At 45.2% G+C, this 15,428-nt stretch overlaps 1 protein-coding gene across 4 annotated transcripts in view; it reads right to left on the minus strand.

The window, feature by feature from the left end:
• Positions 1 to 15,428, minus strand: part of LOC139407041 (ephrin type-A receptor 7) — a 71,799-nt gene that overhangs the window by 16,649 nt on the left and 39,722 nt on the right. The window lies entirely within an intron of this gene.

Genomic DNA, 15,428 nt, shown 5'->3' on the forward strand with positions numbered 1-15,428 from the left:
GGACTTCTGGTCCCCATAAGTATAGTTAAACATGTCCACACACACACACACACACACACACACACACACCTCCACTAGCTGCTAAACAACAGTCTTTCTGTGGCCCTCGTGGCTTTGCCACCACTCTGATGAATATTCACATGGCCACTCTTAAATGTTTACACCTCATAATGGAAATTTCAATTACTGTCGAAACAGCGGAAGATAGCGTTATCTCAACCAGTGTAAAACTGCAATGTGGGTTATGAATGACAATTAAGTTCAATTAATTCCGTTGATACTCCGGATGGAACAGGCAGCACTTATTCTCCCACATGGCAGAGGCATTCAAAAAGCATTTCAGAGAAATGTACCTGTTACCTTGTGACACCTAGTTTATAGCTGAGTAATTATCTGTTGCACTGGGCATGAACTCTGAAAGTTGGTCTATTTTCATCTACGTCTACTGCACAGACAGTGTATTGTTGCTGCACCTGGTGTGACGAGCTATGAAGTTACGATTGTAATTGTACATTGTAGCAGCTCTGAATATTGAAATTCTCACACATTTAAAAAAATAAATAAAATGTCCACAGTTAAGCAAGAGGAAGTAAACACATAGACGCGTTTCTTTAAGCAAAGATAATAAACCCAAGACATTGAATTCCAATATTTGTGCAGATGGGGCATGCATTGCTCATTGGTGGTGTGAGCTTGAAGACGGACAGATTGGCGGCTGATACCCTACTCCCATCTACAGTATCAACCACACAGTCGTGCCTCAAGGCCAGCTGGCTTCTGAATGAAATGTCGCTTTTATTTTCACAGAACCACAAATGATGACCGATGCAGTTCAACTCCGAAACCTCGACAGAAAATGGGAAATAGTCCTCGTTGAACGTTAAGTTATTGATATTGTAAGAATATGTTGGGAAATACACAACTCAGAGATGGAGGAAAAGAGGTCAAGAAGATGACAATTCAATAGAGTTAACAATCAATGGAAATAGTGTTTTTTTCTGTAATGGGGAATTATTTATCAATGGGTCCGAGTCATGGGAGGAATTTGTCTATACAGTAAGCCTGAAATAGGGTACTTGTTATTTGGCCATTGGCCCAGTTGTACTGCAAGGACTTCTAATTGGTCAACCACAGGCTAGTGCTGGGTAATAAAACAAGATCCTGTCCCTTTGTTCTGGGGAGATAATCACAGGAGAGAATCACTGAGAGCATCACTAAGGACAGGAGAGCATGACCATCTACGTCCAAGCTTAAATTGCTAACAATATTGAGCTGCCATGCTCAACTGGCGGACCGCAGTTCGGATTCGGACCCAAAACGGGTTCAATATGGACCGAGGGTCCCGACAAAACACAAAAAATCACATTTTTAGGAACTCAATTGGGCTTTTCACTTTCTGGTTCAAATTCTGGTTCAAATTCGAAATTAATTTGCTAGTGAACGGGCAGTTATCCTCTTGTTATGTTATTCACTGACATAACAAAAAGCTATTTTTAACCTGTCAAAATGTCCAGATGATTAACTACTGGCCATGTTAGCGAGATTGGTAAGTTAGGCTAACCAGCTACAGTTGAAGTCGGAAGTTTACATACACCTTAGCAAAATACATTTAAACTCCGTTTTCACAATTCCTGACATTTAATCCTAGTAAAAATTCCCTGTCTTCGGTCACTTTATTTTAAGAATGTGAAATGGCAGAATAATAGGAGAGAATTTATTTCTTTCATCAACATTAACAGTGGATCAAAAGTCTACATAAACTCAAATAGTATTTGGTAGCATTGCCTTTAAATTGTTTAACTTGGGTCAAACGTTTTGTGTAGCCTCCCACAAGCTTCCCACAATAAGTTGGGTGAATTTTGGCCAATTCCTCCTGACAGAGCTGGTGTAACTGAGTCAGGTTTGTAGGCCTCCTTGCTCGCAAACGCTTTTTCAGTTCTGCACATACATTTTCTATGGGATTGAGGTCAGGGCTTTGTGATGGCCACTCCAATACCTTGACTTTGTTGTACTTAAGCCATTTTGCCACAACTTTGGAAGTATGCTTGGGGTCACTGTCCATTTGGAAGACCCATTTGCAACCAAGCTGTAACTTCCTGACTGATGTCTTGAGATGTTGTTTCAATATATCCATCAAATGTTCCTGCCTCATGATGCCATCTATTTTGTGAAGTGCAGCAAAGCTTTTTGCAGCAAAGCACCCCCACAACATGATGCCTCCACTCCCGTGCTTCACGGTTTGGATGGTGTTCTTCGGCTTGCAAGCCCCCCGCTTTTTCCTTCAAACATAACAATGGTAATTATGGCCAAACAGTTCTTTTTTTTTTCATCAGACCAGAGAACATTTCTCCAAAAAGTGAGATCTTTGTCCCCAGGTGCAGTTGCAAACCGTAGTCTGGCTTTTTAATGGTGGTTTTGGAGCAGTGGATTCTTCCTTGCTGGGCGCCCTTTCAGGTAATGTTGATATAGGACTCGTTTAACTGTGGATACAGATACTTTTGTACCCGTTTCCTCCAGAATTTTCACAAGGACCTTTGCTGTTGTTCTGGGATTGGTTTGCACTTTTTGCACCAAAGTACGTTCATCTCTAGGAGACAGAATGCGTCTCCTTCCTAAGCGGTATGACGGCTGCGTGGTCCCATGGTGTTTATACATGCATACTATTGTTTGTACAGATGAACATTTTCAGGCATTTGGAAATTGCTCCCAAGGATGAACCAGACTTGTGGAGGCCTACAATTTTCTCTGAGTTCTTGGCTGATTTCTTTTGATTTTCCCATGATGTCAAGCAACGAGCCACTGAGTTTGAAGGTAGGCCTTGAAATACATCCACAGCAATTGACTCAAATTATGTCAATTAGCCTATCAGAAGCTTCTAAAGCCATGACATCATTTTTGGGAATTTTCCAAGCTGTTTAAAGGCACAGTCAACTTAGTGTACGTAAACTTCTGACCCACTGGAATAGTGATACAGTGATAAGTGAAATAATCTGTATGTAAACAATTGTTGGTAAAATTACTTGTGTCATGCACGAAGTAGAAATCTTAACCGACTTGCCAAATCTATAGTTAGGTTAACAAGAAATTAGTGGAGTGGTTGAAAAACGAGTTTTAATGACTCCAACCTAAGTGTACGTAAACTTCAGACTTCAACTGTATCTAAATATTGTAGTTTTCACAGCCAGATTATGTATCCAGTGGCCTCGACCACCAGGGGTCCCCATTGATTTCGTGGTATCAAAACACACAAGACATGGCAAAATGTGTAGAACTGACGTAAATTTGCTTTAAAACTGCAAAATGTTCTATCTGCCCCATGGCATGGTGTTGAATTGCCGGGAATGAGTTTAAAAATGGCAAGCCAACAAGAGGGATGGGAACAGTTTGGGGTCACATGGGTCACGAGGTTGGGGTTTGTTACTACGCCGATAAACAACAATATTAATCCGAACCTTTGACATCTAAGTAAAATGTGTGAACGGACCTTCTAAAATAGTAGTTGAGTACCCCGGATATAAAGTATATCCTATATCCTATAAAATGAGATGGCAAAGGAATTCCCCATAGGAAGGAGGTGAGGAAAGAACCCTGATTGTGTGGGAAGGAAGGTTGGTGTTGGAGATAAAAGTGGATAAAGTGCTGATGTTTCTGTGTCATGCTGCTCAGTGACCCGGTGGGAGAGGAGCTCTCGGCGCTCTCTTGCCCTAACACGGCCTGACCCCAGATTTGTTTTAAGATGCCCTCCCCGCTAATGACTGCTGCTGGATTAAAACCTTTTTCGGGCTCATCTGCATTCCTGACAATAATGCACACGGTGGACAGTGGACACCAAAGACCCTGTCACAATCCCCTGTTTTGACATGTCACATATAATCCCATCAATCCAACCAAAACACGTGAACAATATATCCTTCTCACGATGGCCGGGCAGTTACAGGGACAATTAAGTTTTCCTTTCCGGAGTCACAACAAGCGGTTAGGGCAGCTTAACTTGGACCAGCTTTGATGCTTGTTCTCTGCACCCTGTCATGTGACTGGCCCTTTAATAAGTGCAGACAGCCTCCCTTCTCCTGATTGATGTAAGTCCTGGTTTGAGTTTAGAACTGCCTCAAGACACCTCTAGTGTGTGTTCCTCTCTGAGGTTCTGCTCTGGCATTTTGTTTTCATATAAACGTGTCAATTACCCTGGGAGGATTTCAGCAGCCATTGATGTGGGTAGATAGATAGATAGATGCAATCTAAAGTGACATTTGTACAGCTGAAAGCACTTGTAGCTCAGTAATTGGATCTTTTTACACTTTACTGTCGGTTACTTGCCTCCATCGACTATTAGTTTGGAGGTTGAACGAAGACGCTGGCTATTGTGTGTCTCTCTCTCTCGCTCTCTCCCTCTTTTCAGCTAAACTAGGACAGCAGCAGCAGCTTGCGTGAGCCACCGTTCCTCAAAGAAAACATGACAAAGCCAATCAAATAGATTGAGACGTTCAGTCTCTTGTCTGAGATCTGTAATTATACTGAGGTGTTTCTATGATGAGTTGTAACACTGTGACACACACAACCAGACCTCATCATCAGCTTCACCTCATTTAGCCCCCTCTGGCCTTAGGCATTCTGCTGCTATGATTCAGTCAGTCACCCAGCAGCCCAAAAAATGTAACTCCTCCATCTCACCGCTCCCTCCCTCCCTCCCTCCCTCCCTCCCTCCCTCCCTCCCTCAGCCATGGGTGACATAGAGACAAACAATTTGCAGATCAGTTCCACAGGAGAGAAAACCCTAATTCCAGGATAGTAATTCCAAAAAGTAAAGGGTAGCATTGGCCTTTAAGAACCTGCTTCTCCCCTGTGGATTACTACTCAGGCAGCACCCTGTGACAGCCATTAACGACATACTTCAAATTATGGAGGCCAGAACCCAGTCAGCCACTCTGAGACTTTTAACATACCTGAGGGGCTTAGTGTACCAGAAAATGGTATAAGTGTTATGCCTGTCTCTAAGTGACTGTTTGGGGGAAAGCATTTGTGCAATCGCTCACTCTGCAATATTATAGATTGTATTAGTGACCCCCCCCCCCCCCCCCCAACACCTCCCCCTGTAAAGCTAACTGATCCAGAAACACTCTCTCTCTCTCTCTCTCTCTCTCTCACGTGCCGCACTTGAAAACCTTCATGAATACATTATGCAGGGACATTTTAATATCCGCTTCTTTCACTCAGCCGGTTGGTTCTGAGTAAGTCTACAGTGGCGAAAGCCGTGTCAGAGGCAGAAAAAAAAAATGTCAGCTCGTTAACGAAGCTTCTTTCTTTCTGCTCCTCTGCTCGGCTTGTGAACCAAATCTAGGCTATAAACTACTCGTCTTTTAATTACCAAACTACTGAAGTCACGCTTGAGTATCTTACGCCCACACTGTTGATTGATTATACTAGATGACTTACCGTATACCATCTTAAAAGCCACAGCTACTTGACAGCATTTAAATCCAATACAAGGGGTAGATTGCTGCATCTATTCTTCAACAGGCTCTGCGCAACAGACAGGAAATCTTCTGACAACAGGGACATTTGAAATCAAAGGTTTTGGTCACGTGTGCCACGAATACAACAGGTGTAGACTTTGCAGTGAAATGCTTACTTACGAGCCCATTCCCAGCAGTGCAGAGTTAAAAAAGTAAGCCAAATATATGATGAATTAAAAAAAGGAAAGAGCAACACAATAAACACAACAAATACAATAAATAACGAGGTCATATACAAGGAGTGTCAGTACCGAGTCAATGTGCAGGGGTATGAGGTCGTTGAGGTAACTGAGGTGATAAAATATGTACAAGTTGGCAGGGGTAAAAGTGGCTAGGCAATCAGGACATAATAAACTGAGTAGCAGCAGCTTATGTAGAGTGTGTCTATGTGTGAGTGTGGCGTCAATATGCAGGTGTTTGTGTGTTTTGTGTGAGCGTATGTTGTGTGTGTGTGTGTGTGTGTGTGTGTGTGTGTGTGTGTGTGTGTGTGTGGTATGCGTGAGTGTGTGGGTTGAGTCTAGTGAGAGTGCATAGAGCCAGCGCAAGAGGGTCAGTGCAAAACAATTCAGATAAATAAGTAATATAGTGGTCAATGTAAATAGTCTGAGTAGCCATTTGATTAACTGTTCAGCAGTCTTATGGCTCGGGGGGCAGAAGTTGTTCAGGTGCCTTTTGGTCACAGACTTGGCACTCCGGTACTGCTTGCCGTGCGGTAGCAGAGACAACAGTCTATGCCTTGGGTGGCTGGAGTTTTTGACCACTTCCTTTGACACTGCCTTGTATAAAGGTCCTGGATGGCAAGGAGTTCGGCACCAGTGACGTACTGGCCGTACACACTACCCTCCGTAGCCCCTTGCAGTCGGATGCCGAGCAGCTGCCATACCAAGTCAAGTTGCTATCAATGGTGCGGCTGTAGAACTTTTTGAGGATCTGAGAGCCCATGCTAAACTTTTCAGCCTCCTGAAGGGGAAAAGGCATTGTTGTGCTCTGTTCACGACTGTGTTGCTGTGTTCGGACCATGATAGGTTGTTGATGTGGACACCGAGGAACTTGAAGGTCTCGACCCACAATACCACAGCACCGTTGATGTGAATGGGGGTATATTTTGCCCTCCTTTTCTTGTAGTCCATGATCAACTCCTCTGTCTTGCCCACATTGAGGGAGAGGTTGTTGTGCTGGCACCACACTGCCAGGTCTCTGACCACCTCCCTATAGGCCAGTTCTATGACCTCCTCCCTATAAACCAGGTTTTTGACCTGTCTCCTCGTCATCGAGTCTTCGGCAAACTTAACGATGGTGTTGGAGTCGTGCGCGGCCATGCAGTCGTGGGTGAACAGGGAGTACAGGAGGGGACTGAGCACAAAACCCTTGAGGGTCAGTATGGCGGATGTGTTGATGCCTACCCTCACCACCAGCAGGCGGCCCATCAGGAAGTCCAGGATCCAGTTGCAGATGGAGGTGTTCAGACCCAGGGTCCTTAGCTTAGTGATGAGCTTGGAGGGCACTATGGTGTTGAACGCTGAGCTGTTGTCAGTGAGCAGCATTCTTACGTAGGTGTTCCTTTTGTCCAGGAGGGAAAGGGCAGTGTGGAGTGCAATAGAGATTGCATAATCTATGGATCTGTTGGGGCAATATGCTAATTGGAGTAGGTCCAGGGTTTCTGGGATGATGGTGTAGATGTGAGCCATGACCAGCCTTTCAAAGCATTTCATGGTTACAGATGTGAGTGCTACGGTGTGTTAGTCATTTAGACAGGTTACCATGGTGTTCTTAGGTACAGGGACTATGGTGATTTGCTTGAAATCTGGCCTCCACAATCACCCGACCTCAACCCAATTGAGATGGTTTGGGATGAGTTGAACTGCAGAGTGAAGGAAAAGCAGCCAACAAGTGCTCAGCATATGTGGGAACTCCTTCAAGACTGTTGGAAAAGCATTCCAGGTGAAGCTGGTTGACAGAATGCCAAGAGTGTGCAAAGCTGTCATCAAGGCAAAGGGTGGCTACTTTGAAGAATCTCAAAAATATTTTGATTTGTTTAACACTTTTTTGGTACCTACATGACCCATTGTGTTATTTCATAGTTTTGATGTCTTCACTATTATTCTACAATGTAGAATTTAAAAAATAAAGAAAAACCCTTGAATGAGTAGGTGTGTCCAAACTTTTGCCTGGTACTGTACGTACGGTCACTGTGGGGACAACGTCTTCGATGTACTTATTGATGAAGTCGGTGACTGATGTGGTAAACTCCTCAATGTCATTGGATGAATCCCTGTTTCGTTAGTTTAGCCTCCGCTTCATTGGACCACTTCCATATTGAGTGCGTCACTGGTACTTCCTGTTTGAGTTTTTGCTTGTAAGCAGGAATCAGGAGGATAGAGTTATGGTCCAATTTGTCAAATGGAGAGCTTTGTATGTGTCTCTGTGTGTGGAGTAAAGGTGATCTATAGTTTTTATCCCTTTAGTTGCACAGGTGGTAGAAATGTGGTAAAACAGATTTCAGTTTTCCTGCATTAAAGTCACCGGCCACTAGGGGCGCCACCTCTGGATGAGCATTTTCTTGTTTGCTTACGGCCTTATACAGCTCATGGAGTGCGGTCTTACTGCCAGCATCGGTTTGTGGTGGTAAATAGACAGCTACGAAACATACAGATGAAAACTCTCTTGGTAAACAGTGTGGTCTGCAGCTTATCATGAGGTATTCATACTCAGGTGAGCACAACCTTGAGACTTTCCTAATATTAGAGATCTGTTGTTAATAAAGAGACAAACACCACCACCCTTGGTCTTTCCAGACTCTGCGGTTCTGTCCAGCCGATGCATGAAACCAAATTGATTTACATTATCCGTGTTCTTGTTCAGCCATGTCTCCGAGAAGCATAGCATATTACAGCTCTTAATGTCCCGCTGATAGGATAGACTCGAACGGAGCTCGTCCAGTTTATTCTCCAGCGATTGCACATTCACCAATAGAACATTTGGATAGAGGCGATATTCATTCGCTGCTGTAGTCTCACAGCGCCAGCCTCTATAGGGCCTTGTCCGGGGTTGATCAATATGTCATTCGCCTCACCCTCCTCCTAATCGAGGTTAGCTATTTTCGGTCATAGGAAAACAATGGCGGAAACCGGTGGAGGCTGCTGAGGGGAGGACGGCTCATAATAATGGCTGGAACGGAGCGAATTGAATGGCGTCAAACCATGTGTTTGATATATTTGATACCATTCCACCTATTCCGCTCCAGCCGTTACCACGAGCCCATCCTCCCCAATTAAGGTGCCACCAACCTCCTGTGGTGGAATCATTATGCACCAAAAAATACACAAAGTAGCAATTGGTCAGGAGCCCGTAAAACGGCCGCCATTACCTCCGGCGCCATTCTTTTCCCAACACCATAAACACCTACAAACAACATAGACCTACATTGACTACGGAAACGGGTGTGATATCACACAGACAGCAACCACCTCAGACCTGTATTACACAAGTAAGTTGTTTTTCGTCTGTCCAGCATCCTCTGGATTTCATCCTTGTAGAGACCATAATTTTGATATTTATGACCCACTTTGTTAAGGCACTCAACTTTAATAGACTGGGAGCTTTTTTTAGACATCTTTTCCAGAAGTCTATGAAAACATCAAGATCGGCGACAGAATGGTCCCAGGGTTGACGCTAACGAGCTATGACATAATTCTGATGACTTCCCATTTGACATTGTGACTCCCATAAGAGAGAAAAACTCCCTGGTATTAAATGTTGGCGGCGCCCAGGAGAGAGCCAGGGGAAGTAGAACTGGTGTGTGTGTGTGTGTGTGTGTGTGTGTGTGTGTGTGTGTGTGTGTGTGTGTGTGTGTGTGTGTGTGTGCGTGTGTGCGTGTGTGCGTGTGTGCGTGCGTGCGTGTGTGTGTAGGTAGTGGTTGAACTCCCTCATTGTTACACCTAGGTTCCCGAAGCTTAATAGCTTGATTGGCTGTGAGGCAGTGTAGTGCTGCCTGGGCTGAAACCAGCCGGGGCCTAGTAGTCTAGTAGTGAAAGGTATTCAAATCACTCAGTAGGCTGCACACCGGGAGCAGACATGAAAAAGAAGAGGGAGGGAAAATTCCCTTTTTGTGTTCAGCGCAGTCAGTAGAGGCTCAGTGAGTCTGGAAATAAAAACCTCAGACAATGATAGGCTCGGCCTTTGATGAATGTGAGTGGAACTATCGGAATTGGCGTGACAAGGTTCTGGCTAGTGGGCCTCCACCCGTGAGTGTCCTCCGCCCGCCCTCTCTCCTGCCTGCCCGCCAAGACGAGCCACACACGGAAATGTGCTTCCCCATCTGCCGCTCACAGCTTTGTCGCCTCCATTTAGAGCCGGGGAGGGAGACAGAGAGAGAGCGACCACTGCCGATGTAAATCGTTCAGCCAGTTAAGTAACGGTTTCGTTTTTTTTTTGAGGGCTTCAGCTTTCACGTGGATGACATCGCTGAGTGGAGTTCTTTGTAACTGAGAAATGCCCAAGCTCTGCTCGGCACCTTCAGCTAAACGAGGCCTGTCTCCTATCACTGCCATCACTTGGCAATCTCATACTCTTTTCAAACCAGACATTACGAACAGACAATAAGGATCTATAAATTGTAGCTAAAGCTATAATGTCATATTATTCATCGGTAGGTTACACTTCATTGATCATCTCTATAGTTTATCTGATTCTAATTCAGTGTGAGTGCTATGTATAAATGAGGATGTGTGAAAATACCCAATTTATAAGTACCCTTGATGGGTGTGATTCGAAATAGAGTTAGAAACGGCTCGAGGACAGACCACTGCCTGTATAATGACAATGCTGGAATATATAGGACACCTTTGCAAGGGAGGTCACGGGGGAATCTGTTTCAAAGCAATTAGCAAATACTGATTTGGGGAGGCTGGCTCTTTTATGTTCCATCGGAGAACTGACAGCTCCACAACTGAGGTGCCAATGATGAATACATATCTAACACTTCAGTACTGACAGCTAGACGGGAGCCTTCAAAATGACATTTTCACATCATTATTTTCCCGCTCAAAGACCTTTTTAGGAAACCCAGCCTCCCTATCGTATATTAATTTGTATTCTCCTGGATCAGTGAGGTATCGAATCCAATTTTCTTGGCTTCAGAACTTTTCTGAAAGTGTCACCGTCTATCATGTACTGTATGTTACTACTATTTTTTACATATCACGTGACAATGATATACTATATCTTTTTTTTTTTTTTATCGAAGAAAAGCTTTCGGACCGGAATTTGAATCACCAATGAATAATTTCACGATCGCCCAATTTTATGTCTGCAAAGAAATTAGATTTAATGCGTTTCAGTAGGTCTCCTGTGTGTCACCCTCCATAACAACATGAGTAGAGCTTTGTGCCGGGCTGTGAAGCTGTGTGTGTGACTCATAGCAGAGGGTCAGCGGGGAAAAAATTGCTCCAGACCCCTTTAAATGTTCATGCTACACTGACGTGCTGACACCATGCGCATCATTCCCCCTCCATCGCGTGCTGACAGGGAGTCCGTTCGTTCGTTCGACCCTGCCCCTCGATGGCCGGCCCATGCTGTGTGAACACTGTCCTAATCTCTAAATAGCATTTGGTTGTGTAACAGATGCATAAATCACTGGTCAACTTTGTTACATAATTGTTTAGCCAGCAGGGACCCCACTTATTTAAAATCCACTCCGCTGCTCTGTGTCAGTGGCCAAATTAGGGAACAGGGCTAACCGGGCTGGCAGCCTATCATCAGCCTCTCTGAGACACACCCCGATTCCTCCAAGAGAATAGGAGAGTTGAGGTTTTGTTTTCAAGGCCAGGGGCCATAAGAATTCTGTCTTCATTAGGACATTTCCCTGCTTATAATAGTCAACTGGGCTAATGTACTATAATGATGGCACAGACAATAATACATGTCTGAACCCAGAAAAAGAAAGACACTGTAACATACGGAGTAAACAAAGGTTTGTGTACTACAGTACAAACCACAACACTACACCGAGACCATGCATTCACCCCTGAAGTCAAATTTGGCCTCTTTACATGCAATAACCTCATAAAATGTGCACTTCAGCTACACATTTCTGTCAAATCCTCTGTTGCTCACATTGGGGAGTATACGAGAGCTCAATTTAACGCAATACATTTTACTAGCTGCCAAATGAGGGCTTTCGTTGACTTCCGTTGGCAATCAAAATTTCACTGACTATAAACAGAAGGCCTGGATGTGAGAGGAGAAGAATGTCAACGACGCTAAACGCAAGCGTGTTTCACGGCGGTCGTCAGAAGTCAATGACAAGGTCAGAAACGGAGTGAGAGCTCTGCGGCTTTGTAAATAAATCCTGGTTTTGTTGGGAGTCCATCTGAACTCACTTAATTAGATTAAATCCCAGTTGGAGAACAGAACAGAACAGCCTTCCTGGAAGATGTACAGTGCCACATCCCGGATCCCGGCTCCTAATTGCAGCATTTCCCCGAGATCAACGGAATTCACCGCCCAATAATGAAGTCATAAAAATATGTCATGCCCATGCTCCTCCAAATCCCTTTTTTTCCTTGGGAGTCGTATTCTAATGATGATATCTAAGTCCTGCTCAGCACACTGAATGTCACAGGGAATCGTCTGTGAAACAACAGATGCGGCCCAGATGAGAAATGAAAGTAGCGGGACAGGCGGTAATGTACTAACTAACGCAAGACGCTTGGTTCTGCTTATCGCCCGCCTCAATGACCTTTCTACTGCAGGCAGCTGCCGGGCATGTCTTTTCAGATACACTAACAGGCCTAAGCAGAGATATGCGTTTGCATACACAGTGGCTTCGTCATTTATCTTAATAAAACAAAGGCTCTGGCGTGAACAGGCACAGAGGCAGATTACAGCAGTGGCTCACGCGGACAAACGTTCCTAAGAGTAGGTCTGACCGCGACTGTGGATATTTACAGGATCCGCTGCTAACCAGCCACAAGGCCCTCCACCTCCTCCCCGCTTCTATTAAAGGTCAAAGCACAGCCCCAGGCCCCCGGCGCATGCATCTCCATCCTTGATTGGATATCCAAGCCATACAGGGATTGAAACGCAAGATAATTCATAAAATGCAGTGTGCTGGTGACTGATGGGGCCCTGCTTGGGTCAGAATCCAGGCATGGCTATTATATAGGGGTTTGGAGCATTATGGCTACTTATCTATGCCTTCCCACAGAGGCAGCTCTGCCTGCCTTAAACTGCCTTAACCCCGCATACTCATTCCCTTATCAGCTGCGAATAAATCTTGTGTTTTTGGCAACGCCGCGGCAAAGATTAACATTTCAAATTAGACCTCCACACAACCGTTTCGCAGGAACAGGGGGAAAATGTGATCGCCGAGGGTTATCATCATAAACATCCATTCTAGAAATACCTCTGTCATCACCAAGATGATCACATTAATCAGAGTTCTTATGCCCTTAATCACAGTCTTGGACAGCATCCATCGCAGGGAAATCATATCCAGAGCCCCTCCAGCCAAGTCTGTAATTTTGCACTGAGCACTGGTTGGACGCATTGTGCTGATTGCCAACAGATCCAGGCCAAGCCGACAGGCCTCTCCCTGTCTGCCTCTACCTTTTTGGAAACACTGAGTCAGGCCCATACCTGTGGATTCTGGGCCAAAGGCAGACTATCGTTTCCCCCAGTGTGGGAAATAACCCTGCCTACTTGAAACAATTTGAACAGATGCAGGGGTGCAGTATGTTGGGAAAGAAAGACATCGTCATCACCCCTGGTACTGCTGTGGCCAGCGTACCAGAGTCTGTCAAAAAAGATAAAGCAGGAGCAGCACAATCATCAAGGCTGTGTTTTCAAACACCACGTATTTGCGGTAAAAGTGTTTTTTTGTTCTGTTTGGCAAGCAGACAGGAAATGATCAGTGGAAAGAGGGACACATCTGTGCGAGTGGGGACATGGTACCAAAATTGGCATCACGGAATCACAACAGTGAGATGAGAGGCGAGCTGTGTTCTATTCAACAAACACTTGAATGTCGACTAAACAAAAAAAAATGAAAAACAGCTCAGATTATTAGCCCCCCCACCCCCAAAAAAACCAACTACAAATATTTTAGCCAACCCCAGTAGTTTTCACCACAGCTCTGACACCCTCCGATTACTGCCAGCTCTTGATTCAGGTGATCTGGGTTTCCAAAGCCACAGGTCACGCTCTCGGGAGGGGAGGTATGCTGCTTCACAGCTCTCTCATGTTGGGCCCATAAATCCCCCCCCCCCCCCCCCCCGCAAATCCAATAAATGCCTCAGCCACAACCCCACCTAGCAACCCCGCCTAGCAACACCTCATTCTACCTCCTATTTCACCACGCCATCAATGAAACCTCCGCCGCTACCGCTGCAAACCACAACCCGGCTTGCGCTGAGGTGATAATGACCGTACATGGAAGTCGGAGGAATAGACCGAGTGGGCGTAGGACGGAGCATAACTCATTCCGCCCGTGACAGGCGAGCGTGCCTGTCCATGTAAAAAAAAAACAACATCAGCTTCAGCTGTGCCCCATCCGGGAAACGAAGAGAGAAGAGAAGTGCATTACTGGAGTTAGTGTGCCTAGCGATGAGGGACAGAGCTGGCACGCCCACCCAACTCCAAGCAGCCAGTAATGACGGGGAAGGCCCCACATACAAGCAGCAGTCCCACACTGGGGGAAGATGACTAAACCCTGCCTCAGACACCCAGACAAACCTAGCCCTCAGCCCGCCCCTCCGCTGAGCCATATAGACAGCTAAGACACAGATTGCGCAAAACAGTCTGCTTAGTCACGGCATAGTTTTGGAGGTCGGCTTTTTCAGTCTGTCATCGACGGTGAGCTGCACTATCATTCATCTGTCTGATGTGAAGCAAGCTTGATGTCTTCTTTATGTTCAGACAAAAACAAAATGACAGGGCATGACGAAAAACAGACACAGGCACACACACATACATTGACAGGGTGTGGCCCCCTTAGCTCACTTTACACTTCAACGTCATGCTTCAAACCGTAGTTCTCTCAGAGAATACTATAGAAATACACAGTATTGACGGTTCATCCATCTACAGTATATAGATGTGTTGATGACTTGAAATGTGACGGTCCAACCAGCCACATCTAGCTATTACTTCTGTCTTATTAGCTAAACGGAAACACAAACTGATTGTGATTCATGTCTGCTTAGAATACACAGAGAAACCCCATGTGTGTCTATGGGGCTTTCCCATATACAGTAACAGCGCGAAACATTACAACTCCTGCCTTTTTTTTTGAGAGTCCGTTTGCCACATCTCCACAACTTGTAACCATCTGTTTTAATCACAACTGTAGCCATGATGAATAATACAATGTCAGGTAAAAGCTGTCTTTTGACATGCTAAAACTTACGTTGTTTCCACCCCTAATCGGTTGAACAGCGTCAGAAAGGGCTGTGATGTGCTACCTGCTAAAAACAATAACCTCACTCAGGTTGCTTAGCCGAACCCAGAGCTGACTAGTCTCTCTCTCTCTCTCTCTCTCTCTCTCTGCTCTCTCTCTGCTCTCTCTGCTCTACAAAGATCAGTGTCCTTTTGTCCCTCCTCCGCCCTACCCAGCCAGTTTCCAGGACATGTGATTGGGCACAAATCGGCTTCAGTTTGCCGTGAGAGGCGCAACACCACTGTAATACCCAGCAGATAACCAGGTTAGCTCCTTTTCCCTAGAAAGCAGCCCCCTAAATCCTCTTCAACACTGTGCTGTGTGGGATCAGAATCACAATCAAAAACGAGAGTGTTTGAAGGTAGCCGTCCCACCTCTCAGCTGGTGGGATATTGGCTAAGCTGTACTGTCCACAACAGTACGACCCTTAACCCAGGAAATAGAGCCACAGGAGGTTCTGTCTGCTGATGTAGAAGGAT

The sequence above is a fragment of the Oncorhynchus clarkii genome, chromosome 4, assembly GCF_045791955.1.
Source record: "Oncorhynchus clarkii lewisi isolate Uvic-CL-2024 chromosome 4, UVic_Ocla_1.0, whole genome shotgun sequence".
In the NCBI taxonomy this organism is placed as follows: Eukaryota; Metazoa; Chordata; class Actinopteri; order Salmoniformes; family Salmonidae; genus Oncorhynchus; species Oncorhynchus clarkii.